The 27,167-nt window shown below is 36.5% G+C and overlaps 1 long non-coding RNA gene across 2 annotated transcripts; it reads right to left on the bottom strand.

Moving 5' to 3' along the window:
• Positions 1-22,066: 22,066 nt before the first annotated feature.
• LOC120496992 lies at positions 22,067-25,368 on the bottom strand. 2 transcript variants are annotated; one of them, XR_005626393.1, is made up of 4 exons: positions 25,260-25,368; positions 24,045-24,455; positions 23,603-23,699; positions 22,067-22,285 (listed from the first exon to the last, which is right to left on the bottom strand). It is a non-coding gene; the product is annotated as an uncharacterized LOC120496992 (long non-coding RNA). The 2 variants fall into 2 exon arrangements; XR_005626392.1 differs by lacking the exon at positions 22,067-22,285 and adding an exon at positions 22,955-23,445.
• Between the last annotated feature and the right edge of the window lie 1,799 nt (positions 25,369-27,167).

Raw genomic sequence — 27,167 nt, 5'->3', positions numbered from 1 at the left:
CTTAAAGGAATTAAGTTTTGAGTGGTTATGCCTGCTTCTGGTTCAGGTGATATCAGTATGCATTTGTGTTCTGACTTCCAAGGAGGTTGGCTAAGGAAGGAAAATAAAATCAATGACAACAATAAAAAAATCATGCTGGGATTTCTCAGTCATATAAAGTGGGTGTGTGTAACTGATTTCATATTGGACCCTTCCATCTAAGTGAGGAGGTGTTAAAGCAATACTTTTAATGGTATAAATGTGTAGTACTAAAGGTGCTTGTATTCTTAAACAGACTCCAGTACTCAGAGTGGCATTTTGTAGTAGCTCTAGAGGAAGAAAAAATAAACCACATGTTTTCTGGGTTTACTACCTGCTGTTGCCTATACTTGCTTTAGAACTTTTATCTAGTAGAATGTTAGCTAATAAAGAATATAATAATAATAAAAAATGCAATAATTTTCTGAAAAAAAGGTCTGATCTATGGAGATATGGATCAAGTCAAAGGTATACAATATTGACTACTATTCACAGGCTTAATACACACCTCAAGAAAGTAATTAAGAGATATGATTAGTTAAAGGATTATTTTTTTTTTTTTTGCTCACAAAAGCCATTAAATATCTAGAAAAGTGAGAAGAAAATCTAGGATTATTAAAATGTTTAGTTAGTTCAAATCAGTTCTTACAGTAATATAAGAAAAATACGAGTTTGCAACTGTTTCAATCTTACTTTTTTAACTTCTTGGTTTTAGTCGGTTGAATTTTCCATAGCACTCTGATTCTGTGAACCCTTTGTTTTCATTTTTTTTCCCTGTAATGTCAACAGAGATCTATGATTCCAGGAGAAAGGTGGACCATACTCTGGTTTTACAGAGGAAAATAAGATCACAGGTCTCACATCACACAGCAGGCCAGTGGGAGAGCTAGAAATAGAATCCACATTCTGTAAGCCATAGATTGCTACTTCATGTGCACTCTTAAAATAAAATACAGTTGGGAAATGCTCACAAGCACAACTACAAGGAAAATAATTTGAGACCCTGACACTGAAAGAATTGCAGCAAGAATTAAACAGGTTATACAGCAGGAGTCTTCAGACAAAGCTGACAGCAAATTAGACACAAGCAGGCAAGAATATATGAACACTCTGATCTCATACTGAAACCAGTCTCAATAAGAAGTCCCTTGTTTTTTGCTATTATGGATCTCTTACAACTGCAGATAGAAAAATGCGAGGAGATAGGGAATGAAAAGAACATGACACTGTTTAATAGAAGGAATTCAGCAACACAGCTGAAATGATTGCTAATCTGAAGCCTAGATATGACAAAATACCAAAAAAACCAAGAATGTTTACATTAAATGAATAATTAAAAGCACCATAATGACTATTTCTAAAATTATTATGAAGATTATATAAAAGAGGAAAATTATCAGTGTAGCATAAAGAAAAATGTGTCTAGGAGTACAAGGATTAAATAAGCTAAAGAATATTTAAGCATTCATGTCAGAAACAGATTTCTAATGTTCAGCCCTCTTAGGCAGTCTCCCAAAGGAAGGAGTAGAGTTTCACTGCATGAGTCTTTTAGCTAGAATATCAAATTAATTTTTAAATGGTCTTTCAAGATAAACTAGCATATCTACTCTATTTTTGCTACCTCCTTAGGGTAATGCCTGCTACAGTAGCATTTATATCTTTTTGCAGAACACATCCTGCAGATACAGCAAAATCATTTTTTCTCTTCATTGAGTAAGGGTATTAAATTACTTACAGATCTAAAGTGCAGAATCTCTTACAGTGAAACACAGCAAAATAATAGTGAATGGGAAGCAGAAGCAAGGGTATTAAATTACTTACAGATCTAAAGTGCAGAATCTCTTACAGTGAAAGACAGCAAAATAGTGAATGGGAAGCAGACCTCTCATAGTGGGATACTCTGCCCTAGGCACAGCTCCTTGGTATGGCTGTTCCTAGACACTGAGGTGCCATAGAGATACAGCAGCATTTCTCTCACCAGTGGAGAGCTGCAAATATAACAGATCTTTTCTCAGCATTTTCCCTATGGCTTCACTAAAAGCACTCAGATGGTTGTTGGGTGGGCTTTTAGCACAAAAGCACCAAGGGCACACCAGCTGAATGCTCAGCTCTACATTTGTCATTCTGATCTGTGAGTAGAGGGTAGAGTACCTCAAAAAGTAAACAACAAATGTGATAGGTGACACTGTCTTTAGTATGCATTTCAGGCACTCAGACTTTAAGAATAATTTATGCTCCATTTTCTTCCTAGTCATTGAATAGATACGCTCACATGTGGCTTTCTAACTCACCAGTCTTTTGTTGGACCTGCTATGTAGTTTACTTATCACCAGTTGTAATAAAATAACTCTGCTTCAAGCACTGGCTTATGGCAACTTTAAGCTCTGGAGGTACAGTTGTGCAGCTGAGACTCAGCTGAGATTCTTTGTGGAAGAAAAAAATACTCCACAGTTTTAAGAAGTAATGCAGTGGATATTGACATGATACCAAATTTTCTGGTGTGAGACCTTAGCTTGAGTTAGTGGGTTAGTCACAAGCTTTAGTTCTTTTTCTACATAGTGAGTCTGAAGGTTCATAAAGCAACTTCACAAAGTAAGAAAAACCCTCCTTACAGCATCAAAAGTTGCTGTGGGCTGTATTTCTAGTCTTACCCAAACTCACTTCAGAGAATATTACCTCAGTTAAATGGAGTGATTTAAGATTCTATTTACTTCATTTCTTCAAATCCTAACTAGACTTTCACTGCTATGATAGCTGTGTGGCATGAGCATCCACATATCATGTCATTCAGTTTTGCTTATCTAGGTACAGACAGCCTCACATCAATATAAAAGTCCTTTGGAAAACTTTCCAGTGAATTTCATTCTCATAATTAAATTAACAGAAAAATGTATCCCCTCATACTCACGTATGTGAAAGATTAATAACAACTGCACCCCAGATAACAGTTAATTTTTATATAATGATCCATGTAAATTTTTCACTTAATTACCCCATATTTATACATCCATTGAAAGAAACAGCCATTATAATTATAAACAGCCATTTTCCATTACTCATAAATTTTATTATTCAGGAGTCATGAGATAGCAGATTCACCTACAGAAGGCTAATTAACTAAAATGCTCCTTTTACAAAAGTGTTTCTGACTTGTGGGTAGCTACCCAGAATGGAAATATTTACTGTAAAATTTCATTTAATTATATAATACAGTTAAGGCAAATATGAGAGGCAGCTTGCCATGGAACACTATTATTTCATTACTTGTTTAGCTAACACACTTAAAGAGAATTAGGAGTGTAACTCAAGATGCACACATAGCTTCCCATTACTAACTGGTGGTGTTCCAAGTCCTAGATTCCTATGTCATCCTAAGCACTTCTAGGCATAGCACACTGGATTTCTGTTGAATCTTGCATTAAATCTATCTTAAGCAGGACTAAAGGAGTTTGATTTTACTTCCAGGTATTCACAGAAAAATCTAATGATTAGCCAAGCCTTTTTCCATAGTAGCTTTCCTTTACATGTAGCAAAACCACATATGCTTCTGTTGCTATCAATATTACCTATTCTGATTCTCCAGCTGGTTTTTTTTCTGGCTGCTGTCAGCAGATAAACTTAGACAGAATGGCTAAGAGGATTAGTCATGAGATATGGAGTCTTTTAACAGGAGGCCACTGGGTTCTCCCTGTCCAATGACCTACAGAAGATAAGTTTTTCTCAGTTCAAATGCCAGAGGACAAGCATTCTCACTAAAAAAAAAATCAGAAAGTAAAATTGTTTTTCATTATCCTCCTTACTTGTAGGTTTCAGAGAGCATAAGTTTTAGAAGGAAAAATGCAATAAGCTAACTTCCCCAAGTACTAATCAAGCATTCTCACTAAAAAAAAAAAATCAGAAAGTAAAATTGTTTTTCATTAGCCTCCTTACTTGTAGGTTTCAGAGAGCGTAAGTTTTAGAAGGAAAAATGCAATAAGCAAACTTCCCCAAGTACTAATTTTTTCATTAAATGTTTAAGAATGCAGATTATTTTCAAAAAGATATCGTAAGTATTGACATGAACATTGTACAAGAACTGACTATAAACTTGGTTGATAATCCCTATAATCAAATTATTAATCCTTCTACAGATCGAAAGATCAATTTATAAGTATATAATAGTGACTCTAAATGGTGATGAGCAGGCAGCTTCCTCCCAGACTCATTTAAAACAGATCTAAAAGTCTCTCTTGGGTTTGGGTTTTTTCCCACTCTTTTTTTTCAAGTTAGTTATTCAAATCAAGGTAATAATGAGAAATTTGTACAATATTTTTGGTATATCCACTCGATCACACACATCTTTGAATCCTGAAACAAAGAAGCAAATAAGTTCTTTGATGGGCTCATGGTTTATATTGAAGTGTCTCTTTGACAACTGAGAAAGTGAAAAACAGTTATTAAGGCAATTGTTTATATTCTGCTTTGAAAAAACTGAGCCAGTCACTGTCTATTATGGTGCTGAAAACGTCTAATCCATCCCTGCTGACACTAGCACTTGTCAAAACTGCTAGGGGTTAATATGTTATTTTTGTAGATGAGATATTTCTCTTCCATTTGATTGAGTTTTTCTAGCAGATATTTAGTAGCAGCAAGATACAAGAAATAACTTTAAAGAACACTTCTAAAATATGAGGCAGAATATTCCTAGCTTATTTAAGATAAGGATTCTTGTACTTCTGAATATCTTTTCTTCCTACAGACTAACCTCCTACATCCAACAGAATCAAGGAGGTGGGAAATCAGCAAGAATGAGACACCAAATTACAGGCTCTGGTCCTGAATCACTGCTGAAACTCATGGGATACTGTTTGTTTCCCACTGCAATTTTAAATATTTTCCTTTTATACAAGAAACAATAGGGAAAAACATGCTTTTTTAAATCAAATAGCTGCCTTTTGTTAATTTTTGAATGTCAGCTGTAGCCAAGCATACTCTAACAGCTCTAACACTGAAGAGAGGTCACATTTGTGACCTGCCACCAGATGGATAAAACAAGTGGTGAAGCAAGGCTACTCCATATGACTCTGCAGGATGATAGCTGCAGTATCTCATCTCACTTCCAAAACAGATTAAGCAATGTGCTTAAAATCCTTTACAATGTGTCTTCAAAGTGGTACAGTTTTAGGTGAATGCAGAAGTAGTTGGCAGCTCCAATTTTACTCTGCAAATGAACAGTTAGAGGAGGAAATGGAACCAGGGAGTCTTTGTACCCAAAAAAAGACGATACCCTGTCACATTAAAGTTACTGCAGTGGTTACAGCATGCTTGCCTGATGGTCTTTTCAGTTTTCTTGCTGTTGTTAAATCTACTGTTAATGTTTGGCGTTTTGGTTGGTGGTTGATTCAGGGTTATTTCTTCATATATGTTGGATACCTCTTTCTGTTACCGTTGTACAATAGTGTCACTAAGTTTTATATTCACACAGTAGGAGCCTGCCTGCATGTAGAGTAACTTGACAGAACAGCAGCATTTCCTCCTCCCCTGCTGGAAAGTTCTCTTACTGCTACAATATTCCTTAATATTGGTATTCCTTAATAAGAGCATTCTTTCTATTCTGGGTGACATATTTATACACAGCAGGTGTCATATTTTCCACTTTTTCTCAGTATGGTAACTTATATGATCTTAATGGATAACTGGTTTTCAGCTTGATTAACATGTCCAAGACTCTCAAACATGTTTTGTAGGGACACTCCCAATAAGCTTTGCATGTAGAAGTCTGCTGCTGAATAGGAGACATTTTCCAAGGACTAAGCGAAGGGCAGCACTGAAAGAGTAATTCTCAGAGGGAAAACAATGACTGTATACAACTATTTTTCTAAAAAAATAGATTAGAGTAGCAAGACATGCAAAGAATACTCTGTGCAGAAGTGCTTGCACTCTTCACGCATCTTGGATGACAGCAGACAAATCTGTGCCTTCAGTCGTCATTGAACAAGTACTCTGAATCTGTTTTGGATATAAAATCCCCAGAGAAGATTGCTGTTTCTGTTCACTGACTGGAGACATTGTGCTGGAAGCAAACAAACAGCCTTCAATTCATAGCCAGCTGCAAAACCAGCTGGTAAAATTCCACATAGTTATATTCTTTTGAAGGTGAAGGCTCTGTTGTTTCAGGATTTGGTTTTTTTCTGCTCTGCATTCAGTACCCTCTTGAGGCAAATGAATAGTGCTGGTCTCTCATTAAAAAAAAAACCTCAAAACCCAAGGTTACCTGAAGTATTTGTAACTATCTATCCAACTGAAAATTGAAATAGGCAGAGATAGTTTAAATTCTTTACAGCTTTCAAACTATTCTGAATGTGATTCTTTCAGAAGTCTCAAATATCAGCATACTTGAAAATTGACTGCTGGCATGGTCTGTAAATCTCCTGCAGTGAGCAAGGAATATTTGTGCAATGGAAACTGACAGTAAGAACAAAGGTCTGGTGAGGTCCTGTGCAGAGAGCCTCCTGAGAAATGGGAAGAAAACAACTGTTCCAAGGCCCTGAAGGGAAACTGACCTTGTACAGCAGTCTACAGGGCTGTTTCATGACAAGGACCAAGTCTGTTGTGTAAACTGCCAGGTTTTACTTTATATTTCTAAATCTGAAATCCCTAGTACTGTTGATCCTTTCTTTGAAGCTAGAAGGGTACAAATTTAAACATGTTAACATGGGAACTCCAGGTTGCCAAGACATAATGTACAGCCTGAAACTGTTTTGTTTTTGATTAGGTCCATATAAAAAATTTCAGCTAAAGTATGTTGTTACCTCATAACTACTACAAGGTGTTTACCATCAGAATAAAATGTCTTTAAAATTACTGAAATTTTAAACACTTGGAATTTTTCCATAAGGGAATAACTTCCATATTCATAGAACAAGTTATTTCATTTAAAGAGGCTGGTATCCACAGGAACCCTGTGTTTAACCATTAAAAGCAAATTTTAAAACCTTCTCTCAAATCTGAGCTCTATGCTAAGCAACAGCAACAAAGCATATAGCTGTAGACACAGTGTTCACTGTCTCAGCAGTATGACAAAGCCAAACATTCAACAGCCACACAAGGGGCAGCTGAGGGCACTTGGTCTGTTCAGCCTGGAGGAGGCTGCAGGGAGACCTCATCACAATCCCCAACTTCCTTGTGAGGGGAAGAAGAGCAGCAGGCACTGGGCTTTTCTCTCTTGTGACCAGTGACAGGACCTGAGGGAATGATAAGGAGCTGAGTCAGGGGAGCTTGGATATCAGAAGATTGGTCACCCATAGGTTGGTTGGGCACTGGAACAGGCTCCCCAGGCCAGTGGTCACAGCACCAAACCCAGCAGACTTCAAGAAGTGTTTGGACAACAGTCTCAGGCACAGGGTATGACTCTTGGGGTATGACTCCTCCTGCATAGGGCCAGGGGTTGGACTTGGATGATCCTTATGGGTCCCTTCCAACACAGGATAGTCTGTGATTGTGCTCTAATTTTCAGAGAACCCAACACTAATGATAAAAGCTTTTTTTTTTTTTTTTACAATTTCAACTGAAAAGCAAAAATGTTTTCATTTCTCAATTTGAAACTGCATGCATACAACAACTGTAATATCTTGTGAGGATAAAAATTTCTGCTACAGATTTCAGCTGTTCAATTGTATAACTTATTGCAAAGTAACCACTACAAGAAGAATATTTAAAATTACATAAAGCTGAAAAAACAACTGTTGATTCAATACTTAGTGAGCTGAACAATAGAAGCTACCATTATAATAGCCTTTTTGTTTATAGAAGTACAAAAGAACATGTGTCCTTAAAACCTATTACATTTTTATGCATGTTGAAAGTAAGCTCTGTCAGTTGTGCAGAAAAACTTCCCTACAAACTTAGAAGCATGTGTGGAAATGTGCAATTAGAGAGAAGAAACCATGTGAGAGTATCTTTCCCTTTGACAGGAGCAGAAATATCTATAACTCTTTGTCATCAGCTTTAAATGGGTTTAAAATCTGCAGGCTTAAATAACTGTAAACAAAGACTCCCTTTGTATCCTCAATAAGCTGAATCAAAATGTAACACATTTTAGGAAGTAAAAGAAACTATTCAAGTTAAAAACAGGTCAATCAGGCATCCTACAGGAACCAGCCTGAAGCAGGATTCTCAGACTGGATATGGCTGCCTTTAGGTTTCACTGACCCAGTTCTAGCCTGTACTTCCTTTCTTGACAGTACATCCATTACATTTGAATCACTGACAGGGTATCGGGGACAGATAAAGGTGATACAGAGACTATCATCAACAAAAGGCACTTTTTTATTAGAAATCTACTGTTCTTATACAAACAATGGTGGACTTAAGGCTTGATTGGCCTTTAGGAATCTTCTCTCACCTATTGGTTAAGAAGGGGCAACTTCTTCTTGTAAACATCTTTGACAAGCAGAGATTGCCTGCCAGGTGTAGAGATTGAGATAATAATTCTTTTAATTCTTTCTCTGAGCTTTCTCACAGCTTCCCAGGAAAATCCTGGGAGAGCTAGGTCTCTCTCTGTTCAGAGGATATGTGATTACTATACATTTGTATCCCAATAATCTTCACTTTTGTTCCACATTCACCTCAGTCTCCCCATCCTCCCATTCACAAAACTGCAGTAACAAAACTGCTCATTTTACCCATTTTGTTTTTGTCCCCTGTGCCTTTCAGCCTAAGAAGTTGGTAGTTTCATCAAGACAGGACCCCCCTCCTCCTTCTATGCTTTGTCAAACACTCAGGTACTGGAGGGATTTGAGTCGAGGACAAAGGAGCCCTATCACAGCTTTTTTATTTCTTAAAAGAAGATATGGTATGTATTCTTGTTCTAGCACCACAGCTGCTGCAGTCCTTTCATTTATATTAGGACTTTATCTCAAATGGGTGACTAATACTGGACACACAGAGCAGATCATCCCTCAATACTACAATAAAAACCACATTCTATGTTAAATAACCTGTCAACTCTGTGTTGTCAAATTACAGCACAGGTAAAATAAAGGAAAATTACTGAAGCATGTCTAGGAAGTATTTCCTTTCCTACTGATGCCTTTCCTCAGGCTACCATAAATACTGGCTTGACCCAAGTTCATGTGAAATACTGGATTTTTAAAATTGAAGTAACATCATCACCAACATCATGCAAATACACTGACACCAGCTTTCACTCAGAAATCCCAGAATACTCAGCACTTGCATGAGATGGGCTGTGATAATAAAATATTTTGCCAAAGGGCCAAAGAGAACTCAAATGGAAATTTACTGTAACGAGACATGTTCTCTTATAATTTGTTCTCTTATGGTAGAACACTTCCTTGCAGAGTGGTGTGCTCCACTGGTTGCCTTCCAGCAAGCTGTCATTAAACTTTAGCTGGCTAAAGTTTCTGTAATTTGGGAAAAGAATCCTGCCTACAACAGCTTTCATGTTTTCTACCCTCTGCCATTGCTCAGCTTTTCTTTCCCTGTCTACCAGAATGGAGGACAAAGTCTCTCCAATTACATCCAAGCTTTTCTGGGAGCAAGTTCCAGTCTGTCCCCCGTGCTTCCTTCACAAGCTTTTTGCATGTTATTATGACTCTGTACACACACAGACACATCTGTAGTACAGATATAGTGCACTATTACTCAACAAATCAAGTAGTACCTACAGACTAGATAAATAGTACTGCCAGCCTTGTTAATTGCTGGGAAAAAAGGGGACAAAGAAGTTTTGAGTTCACAATAATTCAGAGCTAAAGGCAAAACTACCATTTCATCAAGTAGTACCTACAGACTAGATAAATAGTACTGCCAGCCTTGTTAATTGCTGGAAAAAAGGGGACAAAGAGGTTTTGAGTTCACAATAATTCAGAGATAAAGGCAAAACTACCATTTATCTTAGTGTCCTCTTGCCTCCAGGTTGCACTAACTACAACTAATAAAGAAGGTTCTAACATAGAAGGTATAAGACCTGCACTACACTTGACTAACACAAAAAATTCCACCACATCTCAGAAGAATGATATTCTGAATGTGGCTGTATTCTGTACATCTTTGCTTTTCAAATTTTGTTTAAGTGAAAATAGCTACTCAAAAATATTTTCATGGGCTTTGATACAATTAAAAATCTTTATTCTTAACTTTTTTTTTTTGCAATTTCATCAGCACCTTTCAGCACAGTAAATATCATAGGCTATTTTACCAATGCCTTTAATTACTTTATCATCCAGAAGACACTGCAACACTGAAAATTCAATACTATTGTATGCAGAACCAGCAGGAAAATTCCAAGACTAGAATGAGGTAGAATGGCAGAACAGGATTCTGATTCCAAGTACAAGCTCAATAATACAGCAGCATCTGTTCACTGACTGAAGACTTGCAGGTGTTTCTTCTGGGCCTGCTTCTAAGCTCCTCCTAAGGCCCATTATTTAAATTAAATGGCTTTGTAAGAATAAAAATCAGTGTGTGTCAACTTAGAAGAAGAAGCTGGCTGAGATTTCAGGCTCTTTACAGCACATCCTGTTTGTACATATTAAGTCCAGAATCAGCACCTGATTTCACTTTAACAATCACAACAAAAACAATCACAGCAAAAATTCCACTTTAACCAAGGTCTAGCACACTTTATGAGAAATTTTATCAGTTTGTCACTGGGCCAAATCCGTTCTTTCATGAGCTGAAGGATTTCAAGTTTATCCACTACTTCCTAGGACAAATACATTGTAAAATCTAATCCTTCTGCAAAAACCTTATAAGGTCTATGACCCCCTCAAAGACTGTACTCCATCATGATTATTTTATCACTTAAGAATAAATTGAGACAAGTTTGTATTCAAGAGAAGCTGCCCAATTAAAAGCAACATCAGTAAAATCTCAAAAAACAATGCCAATTATGAAATCAGTTTGAAAGTGTCATGCTTGTACAAAGATCCTTTCAAATTTTAGTTCATCCACAAATCATGGAATCAACACAGATACATAGATTTCAGAACTGAAAAAATGCCTTAGATGTTTAAAGCAGGAAAAAAAAAGACAGCAATGAAAAATAAGAATACACATTTAAATATGCTTACTTTGTTTTTCACCAGACAATAGGAAAAAATGCTAGAACTACCAGTAACAGATTATTTTGGCTAATAAAATGTGATTGACTTATAGCTGCTTTGGTGATACTGAATTTTTTCACTCAAATTTTATTTGTAGATGTAGTATAAGTTGGCTGTAGTACTGCCACCCTATTTCCCACACATGAGATCCTTGCATAAAAATATTTTTTAAGTTAAAAGCAAATATTTGTAATTTGAATCTATTTAATTCATTTAAATTTGGTCTGGTGTTATGCGGTCTCTCTATAGTAAGGGGACAATTGTTTAGTATGTTTCTATGCTCCTGTTTCTTTGTGTGATTACTATCACTGTTTTTTCTTCAAAACCTAAATTTGACTTCTGGAAATGTAGTCTTATTCCATTGTTAAAGAAGTTCCTTATAAATTCACTTTCTGAATCCATTTGGCTCATGCAGCAAGGAATACATGAGGTCATAAACAACCTACTTCAGCAAAGTTTTTTGTCCATTAAATGATTTTGACTTTGCCTCAAAGATAATCTTGATTTCTGTTATTTTTCACTCCAACATATTCATGTGGTATTCATGGAAATACTAATAAACTGCTTAATAAAGAGCCAGAGGATTTGACTGAAATAGGTCACAAAATGTGAGTTTAATTTCATAAAAGGTATTAACAAAATAACTTTTTATTATTTCTGAGGTCTTCTGTGTTCCAATTCTGTATTATGGCAATTGTCTCTTTTCATTCTCATTGCTTTATTAAGCACTGAGATACATGTGTGAGATACTGACAGACATGAGAAAAAATAAGCAATATATTAAATACTATATGCCAACATTCTGTGATGTAGAAAACAACAAAATGAAGTTTCAGACTCAAAGCCAGCCTGAGTAGGAGGAGGCAGAAAATGCTTTAACACCTGGACTCACTACAGGAAAAGTCTATTTCAAGGACATGTAGAAGCAATACTGGATAATAAAGGAAACCCTAATCTGCACAAGAAAATGAGATTTTATGCATTCCACATATCAAAGTCCCACAATTAACTAGTATTTTGACATGACTCCTCTGACACTTTCAAGAAAGCTCTGATAATAATTCAATCTACAGAGTGTTCTGAAATACAGAAACATAATTTGACATCTAAAGGTGATAATACACAAAGCACAAAAAATTTCCAGTTAACAGAGTAGGCCACAAGAGGTGGGCAAAAAGGCCCACAGGAACTCACACATTCTTACCTTTGTCTTCTTGAAGAATGTACCTAAGATACATTCAAGACAACTGGTCTGCAGGAGCCTAATTTTTTCGATAAAATGCAATGGAAAGAGTTGTGTATCTTGAAAACCAGATTACGTTACTAAGTTGGAATGTTAGAGCTAAACACTGTAAATGTTTCCCCTCTAGAAAAAGTTTCCACCTAAGTTTAGTTAGAGCACTACAACTGGTGAAAAAAGAGCCTCCTTATATATGGAAACTGTATGGAGAAAGCAGGTCAATCACTTGGTGGAGTTGCCATTCTATGTTCTCCTTGAACAGAACTCCATTCTGAAGTTGGAATTGTCTGCAGAAATGCCCCAGATAGCACAGCTGAGAAAAAGGCAGCAGAGTGAGAATAAAAATCAGAGATTCCATCTGGATTATAGCTCAGAATTCAGCTCTATCAATCAAGGCTGCAAGAGATCTGCCAGGTGGAAATGAAGAGTAAATCCACAAGGGAAAACATCAAGAGTAATTTGATTTTGATTAAAATCTCTTCATATAAAGCAATTCCAGAGTTTCAGAGCAGAGCTCTGAAACAGAATGCTGAATTTCTTAGATCAAACTATATTTTGCTCTTTTCCCACATTCTTTTCTTCTACATTCTATATAAAATTTATATATATTGGATTTAAAATAGTTTTGCAAACAACTACAGCAGCCTGTGTAAGCCCTGCTCAGCAATAACAAACACATCTCTATATTATCAATCTTGTTTTCAGCACAAATCCAAAACATATCCCCATACCAGCCACTGTGAAGAAAATTAAGTCTACCCAGCCAGAACCAGCATAGTTTTTAAAAAACGAAGAAAAGAAAAAGTGAAAATGTTATGACCTAATGCGCAAATAATAAATTCTGAAATGGCTGAGGAAGCAAACAGTATTTCAGCATGTTTAAAATCTACTCCTCGTATTATCAATCTTGTTTTCAGCACAAATCCAAAACATATCCCCATACCAGCCACTGTGAAGAAAATTAAGTCTACCCAGCCAGAACCAGCATAGTTTTTAAAAAACGAAGAAAAGAAATAGTGAAAATGTTATGACCTAATGCGCAAATAATAAATTCTGAAATGGCTGAGGAAGCAAACAGTATTTCAGCATGTTTAAAATCTCCTCATACAAAAGTAAATGGTAGAAGATAGCTACATAGTTGAAGCACTTCAGGTTGCATGCATCCAAAATTGGAGACTTAATGTAGAGCTAAATTTTCTTATTTTTATGATATAAACAAAATAAGTTGTTTCAGGATGATGTTAGCTGCATGAACTAACCCATCACAGGATCAAACAAGAGCCATTGTAAATAAAGAAATTGCAAGAGTATACAGGAGTGACAGAGGAGGTGCAGGACTATCTTAGCAAAGACCAGCCTTGTCAAGATATCAAGCAGTGCCCCTGGGTACACTCATACAGATGTGCAATATTCAAAAGAACAATGCAATCACATTTGCAAGTTGTTTCCCTCGCCCTACCACACACAAAAAAAGTACTTGTATGATATTAGCATGAATTTGTCCTAATGACAGCAAATTGCAAGTCTCTCCTTGTGTTTTTCACCATCCAAGACAAAGAGTTCACTTTCAGCTCACTTTCACAGCCGTGAGTTTCTGTAATGGTTGATGAAACACTGGAATGGTCAGAAGTGGCAGTAAATGCATTTACACTGTACTCAGCAGGAAGTCTGAACGTTGTTCAAAAAGTCAATGGACTTTGTAACTATTTTGACGTATAAACACCAATATAGGCATTTCTACTTCTGTTTTTTAGAGGATAAGTAGTCCCAACAGTGGAAAACAATTCAGAACAATGATAAAAAACTTTTTTTAAAAATTGATTTCATGTTTGCAAAATAATTCTAATAGGTCTGAATAGAATATTGTAATAGAAATGATTAAAGGAATGTTTTTACAATTAAATATGGATTGCACTGAAACTAGGACTTCCAAACACAAACCTGAAGTGGAAGATATGTCATTGGGCAGGACTAGAGCAGAATTAACCTGAACAAACCCCTGAACGTGACCCCAAATATGAAGTCCTCAACATCAACTCTTTTAGTCTACTGGTCTTTTTATACTTCACAGCAATACCCACTTATGAAGTAATTGCTGGAAACTCAACTTATCTCCTACAAGATGAAGAACAAAATCTTTCCAAGTTTCCCAGTTATCTGACTAGCTCCTGAACATAAACCAGGAGTCTGGCACAGAACAGCATCAAACACCCCAAATTCACCAGAATGTGGATGTACTGCCTTTTTCTCCTGACTGGAAAAAAGTCTTCCAAAGTAACAACTATCTCTGCATTAAGGCCTGAAGCTTGCAAAGTTACCGAACTGTTTCAGTATACAGGTAATAAGGATTTTTCTCTCATTTCTGTCAGTTTGTTTTGAAAATGCAAGTTACTCACCAGAAATCATATAGCTGCTGCTTCACATTCAGTATGAAAACAGTGATGCTTAGTAACACAGCATGGGGATAAGTCCAGCAAAAGCACTTACAAGCTGGATGGAGAAGTTGTGTGGCTGACTCTCTGTCATGCCTACATGCAACATTCTGGGGTGTTAATGAGAGGGGTAACAACAGATTTCAGTTCTTTTAAAACTCATCTATCCTTTTAGAAAGGAATCTGCACCCAAAGGAAATTTCTGGAGATACAAATTCATGATATCATTTGAGGAAAATATAAATCAGATTTCCTGTTTTTGAAACTGTCAAGAGTGCTTGTATTATTGTGGAGCACTTTAAGAGATCATTGACATATATTATTTACTATTTTTAAAGTATTATTTCAATTACCAAATAAGATTAAAAAACCTGTAGATTATACCTTCATCAGCTTCAGAATAGGTAAACGAAAAAGTAAATGAGTGGTTTGAACTGAGAAAAAATCTATATTAGGACATGCATCTTTCTTGGCGTTTAGAACAGATTTCACCTGTGACTGCAAATTCATTTGGATTCCAAGCAGCTACCTTTCTTTATTATGCAGCCTCACTAAATTGATTTCACATACACTGCCTCTTTAAATGAGCTAGCTGACTATTTTGCTCAAAGCTCTAGATATCACATCATTTCTTCTTTGCCAAAGTCCTTTCAAAAATAAAATAGGACCAAAGAAGACAATATGTTCAATATTGTATCTTTCCATTTCCAGATATCCCTGGGGCAATGAGAAAACACTTAACAATGCAAGCTCTGCATGTAACTGTGGTGGTGATTAAACACTGCACAATACCTCACTCACAAATTTGGATAAGGCATTACAGTATATGTAAGAAGGAAATAAAGTCAGTTGAGATACAGGTTCTCAAATAATTGTTCTGAGTTTAACTGGTGATCCTGAGCACCCTTTTGTTTGTAGAATAAAGGATATAATCAGATATGCCAAGTATGACTGTAAAGCTTGAAAAAAACCTAGTGGAACAGGACTAAAACCTCACAAAGGAATATAGTTCCCAAAATTATCTTTGGTGGTCTGTAACAAAACCCAAGGAAATTTCTCTCTACTTCTTTTGCAAAAGATAGTGCATTGTTCAGATTGAAACTCAGGTTTCCTGTTTAGAGGATGATAGATCTAATCCCAGAACTGATGCCTAACACTGCACCAACACAGCAGCAAGGTAGAGGACTACTGTGTGAAATCTGAATCTCAAAACATCCTGATCAGTTCACTAAGTCTGACTCAGACATGGTCAAATCAGTCATTTGGGAAAAGTTAGGTTGAATACAATAAGGTTGAATTGTAACTTCACATTTGCACAAGCAAGTCTTCTTGTAAGTCTTGCCCAAAATAGAGGGAGGAAATGAAGACAGAGAAGGAAAAGTAAATTACATCTACAAACCTTGGAATAGTTAATGCTAAGAAGCATAGCCATATGTGGGTACAAGAAAAATCAAATAAGCAAGTTATAAAACCAATTAAATATTCCCTGACATCTCAAATTTATCTATGGCACACTGCAGTCTTTTGGATATTGTTTAATGTCGGCAGCAGCTCAGACATAAAGAGCTGCAGCTGACAATAGTACAATACTGATCTCTCAGCAGTCATAGAATGAGGAGATAGCTCCTTTCAGAACAATATTTTTACCCTGAGAACATGCCCAAGGACTCCACATTACACACAGCCTTACTGTCACAGTGTATGCTGTTGTCTATCAGAGTAACCTGCAGCACATCACTTCCATTTGGTCTCCTAAAAGATTCCACCTATTAAGCTGCACTGCTCTTGCACAGCTGTTTGGCTGCTGTCTCATGCTGAGAAATGCTCTCCAAACACACTAATGCTGCACTGGCACATTAAATAAATCAGGCTCCTCCTATCTATAGATACAACAGTGTTGTGCCTAGGTCATTGCACATAAACTACATCATTTACCATCTGTAATCTCTCAGCTACTTTGCATTGAATATAGTCTAGGCAGGAAATTACCAGCAGGAACAGGTGCTTGTTTCACTCTCATAAGCCCTGCCCAGTACAGCACTTGCTCCTGTATTAAGATACCTGCTTGAAACACTACAGCTGCACTGCACCTCTTTTATCCCTCCTCCTTTGATCATGGATGAAACCCCCACTTAGCCGTATATTACATCTTCTGACCAACGGTGGCTCAATTTCTTACATTTAAAATAAGCAGTATTTCATCTTCAGATTCAGGGTGACTGCAATGCAGTTCACCTTCCCTTTAATGTGCCAGGTACCATATGTGCGTGCTCTGACGTTAAAGCTTCTTAAGTGCCACTCCCAAACCTCAGCGATGCACAACACATTCCTCTGAGACAAAGCCCTTTGTTTCACATATCCTGCTTTCTCCTGCTGCTTTACTTGCAATCTGCTACCAGATCTCATATGCAATTTCTTATAGATATTTGTGCCTAAAATGTATTTGTATTCTTCTCCTCATTTTGGAGGATAGAAATTGGCAGGTTGTTTTAAAAAAACAAATAGCCTGAAAGATCATGTTTTTCCAAGTGAAAAATAACCATGCAAAAATTATAACATTTTTCTAGTACCATAAAAAGAAAAAACAATCCCAGAAACAATACCAAAGCTAAGAAATATGAATGCAAGCAGTGAGTTTGACTGCTCTGTGACATGTGCAATGTTACGCAAAGAATGGCTCTGGTTTTCAAAAGATGTTTGCTTTCTTATAGTAATAATTGTACTACTATCTAGTAGTATTTACTATAACTACAGGTAAATTACAGCTCAATATTAAGGTTTCACAGCTATAAATAGTTTAAAGGGTTTAGATTTGGCATGCCACAGGAATGTTAATACCAGTTTTTAAAACTAAGTTTTACTAATACAGAGACAGGAGTTAATTTCTTCTTGAAAGAATGTATGGATGAACTTCACTGAACTCCAGCATTCAGGCTGAACTATAAATATAAAATACCTTTATGAAGCACCCTGTGATGCTTCATAACTTGTTGGGAGTTTTTTATTTCTGTTACAGATAAGAAAACTCAGATTCCATTAGAAATTATATATTCATGTCAGTTTTCACTGCCAACAAATAAATAAAATTACCCTACATTATGTACACTGGGCAAAATAATAAATAAACTGTTTCAAATAAACGTTTTGCTCAAGAACTGAGAAGAGTCTGCAGAGATATCCAACATGCCCATTGACATGCCTATCAGAGAGTATAGGAATAGGTAGATTTTTTTCAGTTCTAATAAAAATTAGAACTTAATAAGGAACTTAATAAAGAACTTAATAATTAGAACTGAGAAGAGTCTGCAGAGATATCCAACATGCCCATTGACATGCCTATCAGAGTATAGGAATAGGTAGATGTTTTTCAGTTCTAATAAAAATATATGGTCAAAGAGCTTAATAAGGCAGGATCTACATGTTTGGGTATTAGTTTGAGTATTTCTATGCTATCTGTTTATAGAGCTACAGAAGCATGGATCTGAGCAAGGATGCAGGTCTCATGTCTAAAGTTGCTTGTCTAGTTTGCAAAATGAAAGCACTTGACTGGGCCAACAGTGTGACCTCAGTGGAGACAAACACAAACACTTTTTTTTTGTGAATATAAGATCCCCTTTCCTCTTCTGATTTAGCCATCAGATCTCTCCCTCCTGACATCTACATTGCTAGGAAAAGGATTCAGAAACTTAAGAGGTGCAGGATATCTGAGGTCTACATGTCTAACTCTGCCTTCTAGTAAACTAATCCAATATGGCTCATTTTTTCCATTTGGTATCTGGTTAATATCCTTCTCTATCATACCGCACAAAACTTTTTGGGGCTTGTCACAGCTAATAGACTACCTTGAATTCAACAGTTCTACATGAAAACCGTTCTCAATGCAGAACTAAAATTGTCATGAGCAAGAGAGGCAGGGGGAGAACTCAGACATTACCTCAACTTCCTGTACCAAATGGTCAGCAACTATACTTAAAATATGTTCTCAAGAGGGGATAAATATTTAGGATAAAAATGAACAAAGTACTGAAAACACATGTTTAGTTTGGGGCACATTGTAGTATCACAGATTCACATGCTTAAAACCCAACATAGCACACACTGAAGAGTTTCACCTATAAAGGCTCTCTACAGAGAAAAGAAATAAAATCCATCACTCAGTGAGCTAGGGAAGGAGGGCTCAAGCTATGCTATGAAACTCTTGAGAAACAAGCAGAATCAAATGATTCTTTAAATGGTGATCTCATTCAATATCCCTACTTTCCAGATTTTTTTAATGGTGAAAAATCAATGTCCTAATTGATTTTTCAACCATTTTTCATTTTCATCTGTAAGCAAATGGCATTAATAATGAACTGCTCTTGAGAACGGCTTTGATTTATTAGTGGGCAATATTGTTGTACAATTAGAGGCATCACTCTTTCCTATACTTCCTAATCTATTATATTCTGGACAGTTTAAAATGCCTAATTTTCTAGAGATGAAAGTAACCCTTTTTTTCTCTTTTAATTAGGGGAAGGCACATTTCATACTTGTATCATGCCAATCATGTAATTTTTATATTGTTATCTAATTGCATTTAAGAAAATGGATCCAGATCAGAGCTGAATCTAAAGGAAGTAAGGAAACTATCAATGACCTCTTTTTCTGACCGCTCTAATTTTTTCTTCCACATGTTCCCTGAATTAGATTTACCTTTGCAGTAGAAATATGGAACTAAAACAAGATTGTGGCTCGATGAAGCTGGCAGACACAGTGTTTCATTCCTTTACCCCACGAGCAGAAGCAAAGTTATTGCAAAAGGGAAGTGTCCATAACTACTCTGTCTCAAATAGGTTCATGCTGCTTTTGTCCCCAGTGGAACTCAAGCAATCTCAAAGTAGCTTAAATTATGCTGCTGATTCTGAAAGTGATCTCAGCAGCAAGATACCTTTTTTACTGTGCCATAAAAGCAGGATGGGGAGAAAGACATTCAAAAGCGTGAGACAGCCTGGGGATTCTCTATGCTGAAGAGATATCTTCCTGAACTGCTATTTTTAAATATTCTATTAGAAAAATTGGCACAAATTTGGAGGCTTAATGACTCAGTTGGAATTGCTTATTGATAAGCAATGTGCACATCTTAGCTCTCTGAGAATTATACTATACTTCTCATAGAGGATTTCTTTAAACTGCACTTTATTAACACCCCATTAGAATCTTATTAAGCTCTTTAAAAAAAAAAAAGTGTAAGAAACCAAAGAACTCTTTTCATTTCATTTGCAACCATAATTGCATGACTATGAGTAAAAGGAGAGAAAAAGCAAAACAGGGCAAGCACTAACCAAGCCTTATGCCCAGCATCTCATCCCTGGCAGTACAAGTAAGGACAAGGCTGGTTATGTGATTGATTTCTTCAAAGGCTGTTTGGTACCAGACATGTGCAGACACTGCTGATACTGTCACAAATTAATAAGATGTGGTGTTATTTTCATGAAATCTGTAATGACAATGTTAACATACACACCAATACTCTATGTCATCTTCTCAATAAAAGAATAGATAAAAGAAACTTGAAAAGAATGTATGAAAGATCAACATGAAAAATAAGCGGACAGCCTTTCCATGTTTTGTGTTGAGGTCATCAATGGATTTTCTCTTTGGGTATGTTCATATTCTAAGGAAGCAAAAGCAAACTAGATATTTGACAATTCATTTTCATTTTATTTATTTGCTGAGTCTTTTCAGCAGCAGAACGTAGTGTCACTTCTTAGTCTTTAGAAGCCTTTTTATATGAATGCAGGTCTCCTGGTGCTTTTGAATTATTTATTTTTAACGGGTGTTTACAAACCCAAAATTTTATGGATTTTGTAAGACACTGCGTCAACTAAGAACTAACTAATCCACATTTTTCCCCTGAAATATGATGCTGAATCTAGTTTTAGTCTACTCATTTATTAAATGGGATATTTTTGTTGCTTTCCTCTTGCAGGTAACTTTTTAATCCATGGGCTAAATTTTCAACAGAAGGACAAAGTTTTCAGAAGGCAGTTCTGAGAAACTCTAAAAAAAATTTTAATTGATTGAAGAAAAAGTGACTGATTAGAAAGAACTTTTCTGAATGAAAGGTATGGATAAATTAGCTTTTTTTCCCCCCAGTTCCTTGTCAGCAGAGAGCTGCTCTTGGTGGCTGTATTATAAGATTTGGCTTTTAGGCGCATAATCAAATTTTGGCAGAGTCTTTGTACATGTTCTTTTTTTACCTAGTGAACAAATCCACACACAAAATGCAATAGGGAGCATTGGTACAACCTGGCATTACTATAGGTGTTGAAGAAGACCTTAGAGGATATGACTGAGACAGAAATAATACTTTTTATAAGCCTAAGGCAGCAAAATTTCTTTACTCTAGCACAAAGAAGGTATTTGTGCTCAATTCCTTACAGCGCCTATCTCTACCTGTATGGTTTGACTGGAAGCAGTTGCGATAACCCAAGCCTGTTTTAAACCTGTGACTCCATTTTTTAATGGACCTGTTACATCATGGGTTAAGTTGGAGAGAAATTACATGCATGGCCAGTATTGTTCATTACTACAGACTACTAGTATTGCTTTTCTCAGTCTCAAAATAAAGATTCTAGTGTTTTCAAATAACTCATTTTCTTCTGAGTTTCTTGGCCAGCCAAATTCAGACACTTTAAAAGGATTAGATATTAAGAGACTGTCTAACTCTCTGAGCATCAAGCTTATTTACAGAGGATCAAGTTAGACACCTAGATGTTGAACATACAAAGCAGAGGAAATTACTTCTCCTCTCATTTTCTCCTTAGACAAAAGATCTTATTAATAATTTCCCAGTTATTTTTGTTTCTGTCCTCTCCCCTTTGGTCTGCTGCTTCTATATTTTTCTCCCATTGTTCCTTTTGTTAGTCCTTAGAACACTGATTTATGCTTGGAATAACTGCTGTAAAAACATACAACATCCCACTTCTATTCCACCTACTGTACATCTTATAGCAAATATTTCAAATTATTTCAGTCCTAAAGTCCACATAAAATAGACAACTTCTTTGGAACCAGGACATGGCACTTAGTTTATAACATTACATAGAGAACAGTTGCTCCAATGGTTAACAAAACCTCCAATTAGTGCAAGGGAATCTGAATGCAATGTGACCAATAGCAACAATTATCCAAGCTAAAGCAAGGAGAAGTGTTAATACTGGACAGAAGTCCTACTCATTTCTCACATGCTAAGTGCAAGGTGATGTGTAACACCAGGCATACAGAGGAAAAAAAGTCAGAAAATAGAAGGCAGATAGGTGAAGTGGCAAAAGAAGAAAAATGAGAGAGGAAGGAGAGTAGAAAAGCAGATAAAGCTGACAGATTACCTTCAGCATCAAAATAATGGATCATGACAGGTAAATTTATTTGCATTTGGTGGAGCATGTGCTCTGCAAGTATCAGATACTCAGATGATATCCTTCCAGTAGTCTAGCATTGTGCTTGATCTGCAACATCAAAACACCTACTGTATCTTTAGACTGCTGAAAGCCACACCTTCTGTCCATCACAAATACAGATTCATTCTCAGATTAAATGCAAATTATGCACTATTCAATTACCTCCTTTTTCGTTTCTGCATTTTTATTGCCACTAGAATTTAAAAAAAGGTCTATATGTGCAGTCAGGGAATCACACCCTTTCATCCAGACCCATAGAGCATGCCTCTTGCAAATGATAAAGAGCCCCTTTAACATAAAAGTACAGTATTGATAATGAAAAGGAATAACTCCTCTGCAATGCCTTGCACTTAATGAAGTGACAAATCTGAAGGGTCAATAGAAAAATAAAAATCTATTCCCGTTCAGTTCTTGACCAGGCACTACCAAACACCAACATAGTTTATTTTTTACCCAAACAAGGAAAAAAATTTAAGAGAACAACAACATAAAAGTAGTCCCACTTCTGAAATAATAAATCATGAGAATTGTTAAAGGAATCATTGGGAAAAATTACTGTAATTATTTTTCTTTAACATTTAGGTCTTTTTTCTGTAACAAATGAGCATGCACTTACATTAAAAAAATCTGACTAGTAAATTCTTGAAGAACAAATTTTCTTCAACTTTTTAACCAGCAGAATTTAACAATACATTTGAATATATTTTGTTGGGCAAGGGTTACTTGCACTGCCTGTCTTCATCTGTCTCCGTTCACATTGTTCTTTCCCATTCTTTTTTCTTTTAAGGTAAAATGAAAAGCGGCCCTTTAATGAATGCTTTGTGCTTTTTTTTACATCAGTCATGATTTTGTACCAGCAAAAAAAAGAAAAAAGAAAGGCTTTTGGACACTCAGTGAACCACAACTCTCTATATGATAATTCACATTTAGTATAAACATATATTATTTTCTTTTTCCACCATGACAAAAGCAAATCTTTAAAGCAATCACATTGAAGTCCACATCTTCATATCAATCATGTCTAAACTTACCAAACACTTTACTTCTAAAATTTTATTTAGTTGTTTAGTTTTGTACTTTGTACAAAAATAACTTAATATTTCGGTACTTGACAATGCACAACTGCACATATTTAATACATGGTGGTACCAGACATTTTGCCATTTTCATGTTCTCTTCAGGTCCTGGGGGCACTGTATATACGGACACTACAATGTATGAAGTAATAATTATATTTAAATTAGCTCTATGTTTCCTTTTGCTTTTTAAAAAAACTTGCATGTCACAAATTTGTTATTGTCTGGCATGCCTTTTTATATTTTAGAATTAAATAAGAGGTGAGGTCATATATCAGAATCTACTTACATATTCCAATATTCTTGACAGTCTTGCTATTCATCCAAAGGCTGTAGATTGACTTTCTGGTTGCAGTTTTTCTTCATATGATATGGTCATCCTTATGCTATTTTAGACAAAGAAGATTAGTTTAAAATGAAGTTGGTAGCAATTTATTTAAAATATAGTGATGTTCAGCTTTCCCAAAGCAATTTATGCCAGATGTATTAGTCTTTTATATTTTGTAATCAAGAATTGTCAATGTTTCTAACATGCATTTTCCCTTCCCTACACAGTTCACAGGAAGCCAAAACAATTTTGAACTAAGTTTCTGTCCTTAGGCACAATTTGCAAGCTCAGTCACAAAACTTTCCCTCTGGATGAGGCAGGCATTAACACACCACCTATGTTTTCAGTTTATCAGACTTCTAACAATGGCTGATGTGTATCAGCAGCAAAAGAAGGTTCAGACCTCAGGCTGCCCATTTGCCTTATGTCCTGTCCCACGGCAGAGGGAGCACTTCTGCAGAGGCATTTGTGGCCCTTGACCTCACTCAATGGTCCTTCCATCCCAAATAATAGGAGTGAGCAGCTGGAAGCAAAGGTGGAGGCTAGAAGAGCAGCTGGAACAGTACCTTTAGTGGCTGCTGTTTCCTCCTTCAGTGGAACATTTAGGGGGTTCTGGGGCTTGCAGGTCTCAGGACACAGGGGTCACTATGGTCCTTCCTCCAAGCTGCAACCAGCTTTACATGGAACGTCATGGTTTGACGCCTCAAGGCTCTGCCATCACAGGATCTCATATCCACTCTGCAGCCCACCAACTGCAGCTAATTCCAAGTCTGTGTACGAGGGTTTCAAACTATCAGCTTCCTGGTAGAAAGGACTGTAAGAGTAAGACCAAGTAGAAGTCAGGAAGGGGACGGTGATGAAAAATATTTGCAATAACAATAACAAAATTTCTCTGACTATAGCTCTCTGTCTTGTAATTTCCTGTGCTAGGTCATTAGCCTAAAGGAAAAGTCCAGATCACCTCAAAACTGGATCACTTTTTGCAGATATGTGCAGCTGAAGGAAGACAGCCTCACCTGGAAGGTCCACAAAACCCCCACATCACGACCTATGCCTTTTCTCTCTAGGAACACAAAAATTAACCTATGCTTCTAGTTGTGAATCCATGCCTGTATCTCCAGGCAATAGAGGGTAAAGATGTACCTCAGAGATCTGCAGATTTCGAATTATGGTACTCACTCACCCCAGAAGGTTGTTGACAGGTTATGTTCATTAGTTTTCATATGAGTCACACTGTTACTAAATTGATAGAGCTACAGAAAAGCCTACCAGTGAACAAAAATAAATAAGAACATTTCTTCTCCCTAACTCACCATCTGCCACAAGCTTATGATACCTTCAAATTACTTCAGGTAGCTAAGGCATGTTTTCTATAGACTAGACACTCACTATTTACTTGATTTTTCCTCATAAAGTGCAAGCAATCAAAATTCCATTTATATAGTCCTGAGGAACCATCCTGTATTTGGTCCACCTAACCACTTCTGTGATATTTTCTAAACACACTTAATAAAAGCATTAACTCTACAGCTCCATAAAATAGATATACATAGATATGAGTAGGTATTTTTTGAGTTGGTTCAGAGAATGACTACATAACTACACAGTCAGACCAAACCTGTCACAGCATATGTCACAGTTTAGTTGGCCACAATACACAGAGTAGCCTCATACACTTTCAGAAGGCTGCAACCCATACAGGAAAACACCACACAACCTCAGAAGGCTGCAAGCAGCTGCTCTTCCCATTCTTTAGCCCAGCCTTTTATACCCCTCATGTTCATGCACTGCACCTGTGTGCCCTCTGTTCCATTTGGTGATTGCTCAGTGTCTCTGGGCACTCCATGGCTCATTCCTTCAATGCTGCTCATCTGCTTTTCACAGCTGTACCCACTGGGGATGAGGCTCAGCCACAGCCCCACTCCCAATTACCACAAACTGTGTACCTACACAAACCCAGGCCTAATGCCAGCAGAGACCAAGAGCAGGGAACTCAGGAGCAGCAGGACAAGACAAACCAAAATGTTACATCTCAACAGTGTTTCTACACTCTCCAGGCACTTTCAGCATAAGGATTACATATATCCCTGTAGTAACCATTAATAAATGCATTTGGCCAATCCTTATATAGAGGATTCCTCCACAATGACCTTTAGACCCAAAGTAACATCTAGCTCAACAGCTCAGATACCCACTGCACAAAAGGTCACCTTTCATGCTTGGAAACATGTTTATTTCCATGTCCTTAGTTTTGTACACAAGTGATACATAATTATATAATGTTGACATGCTGGCCATAATTTTACCATTGTTTTATTTAGTAATTTCAAATAGGTAGGTCTTCCATGTGTTTTTCCTGATGTCCTTTGTAAATCTTGCTATTGCATTGTTTCTGGGATGGGGGAAAGAGGGAAATGCCTTACAGATTTAGAGATGCAGGCATACTATGGATGCACACAATGTCAGAGACACATTACTAAAAATTCCTAGTGTTTGATTTCCTCTTTTGATTGATAAGAGCATTAATCTGGCATTGTCTTGGAACCCTCTAACATAATTCCTAGACTTCATTCAGAGCAAAGGTTAGCTCAGAGCCTATTGCTTTATATGTGAAATTAGACATTTTTGAACCAATTAATATTTCCACTAGATTTTATCTGATGGGCCTACAGACTAGTTCAAGCATGTAAAAATAAAGGTGACCATGGTTCTGAAACCTAGATACCTAAGTCAAAATAAACACAATTTCCAGCAGTAGCAATGCAAATGGTGCTACTGTATTTTATTCTGATGTTGCAAATGCAGTTAACACTCCCCACCCCACAGATGTGCTTTGCACAGGCTATCTGTTCTTCCTGACACAAAAGGGATCTACACTGTCCTGACTGATGCAGGTTTACTTAAACAAGTTGTTTTGTTTGCAATTACAGGGAAAAATAATATGTCTTGTACATATTTAATGGAAAACAATGAGACTTTATGCAACAGCAAGTTCTGGACTTATGCTTGGAGTAGGTGGATTTTTATTTTTTTTTTATATCTGCACAAACCCACTACAGGTAAAGCACAAAAATAAAAGCAAAACATTTGCAAACAGCAAGTTCTGGACTTGCTTGGAGTAGGTGGATTTTTATTTTTTTTTATATCTGCACAAACCCTCTACAGGTAAAGCATAAAAATAAAAGCAAAACATTTGCGGATTTTCATTTAATTTGAATGCAAATAAAATATGTCTGACCTAGATTCCCCCAGTTTGTCAAGCTGGAGCATGTGTGAAAAACATTACAAGAGGTAAGTCCGCTGTTTGAGAAATGAGCTGTTGATGAGTTGACCAGTGAAAAACTAAATTAAACAAATTACAAACTGAAAAAGAAAAGTGAATTCTCAGCTGCCTGTAAGCTGAATTTCATTGATTAGATAGATAAACAGGTTGAATCACTTTTCTGTAATATTAAGATTTTATATTGGTTTTATTTAAATATTTAATCAGTAGGATATAAGCAGATTTTCTTAGAACTATGTGAGT

This window comes from Passer montanus, unplaced genomic scaffold (assembly GCF_014805655.1).
Source record: "Passer montanus isolate IOZ18808 unplaced genomic scaffold, ASM1480565v1 scaffold12, whole genome shotgun sequence".
Classification (NCBI taxonomy): Eukaryota; Metazoa; Chordata; class Aves; order Passeriformes; family Passeridae; genus Passer; species Passer montanus.
This window is presented reverse-complemented; position numbering and strand designations above follow the sequence as displayed.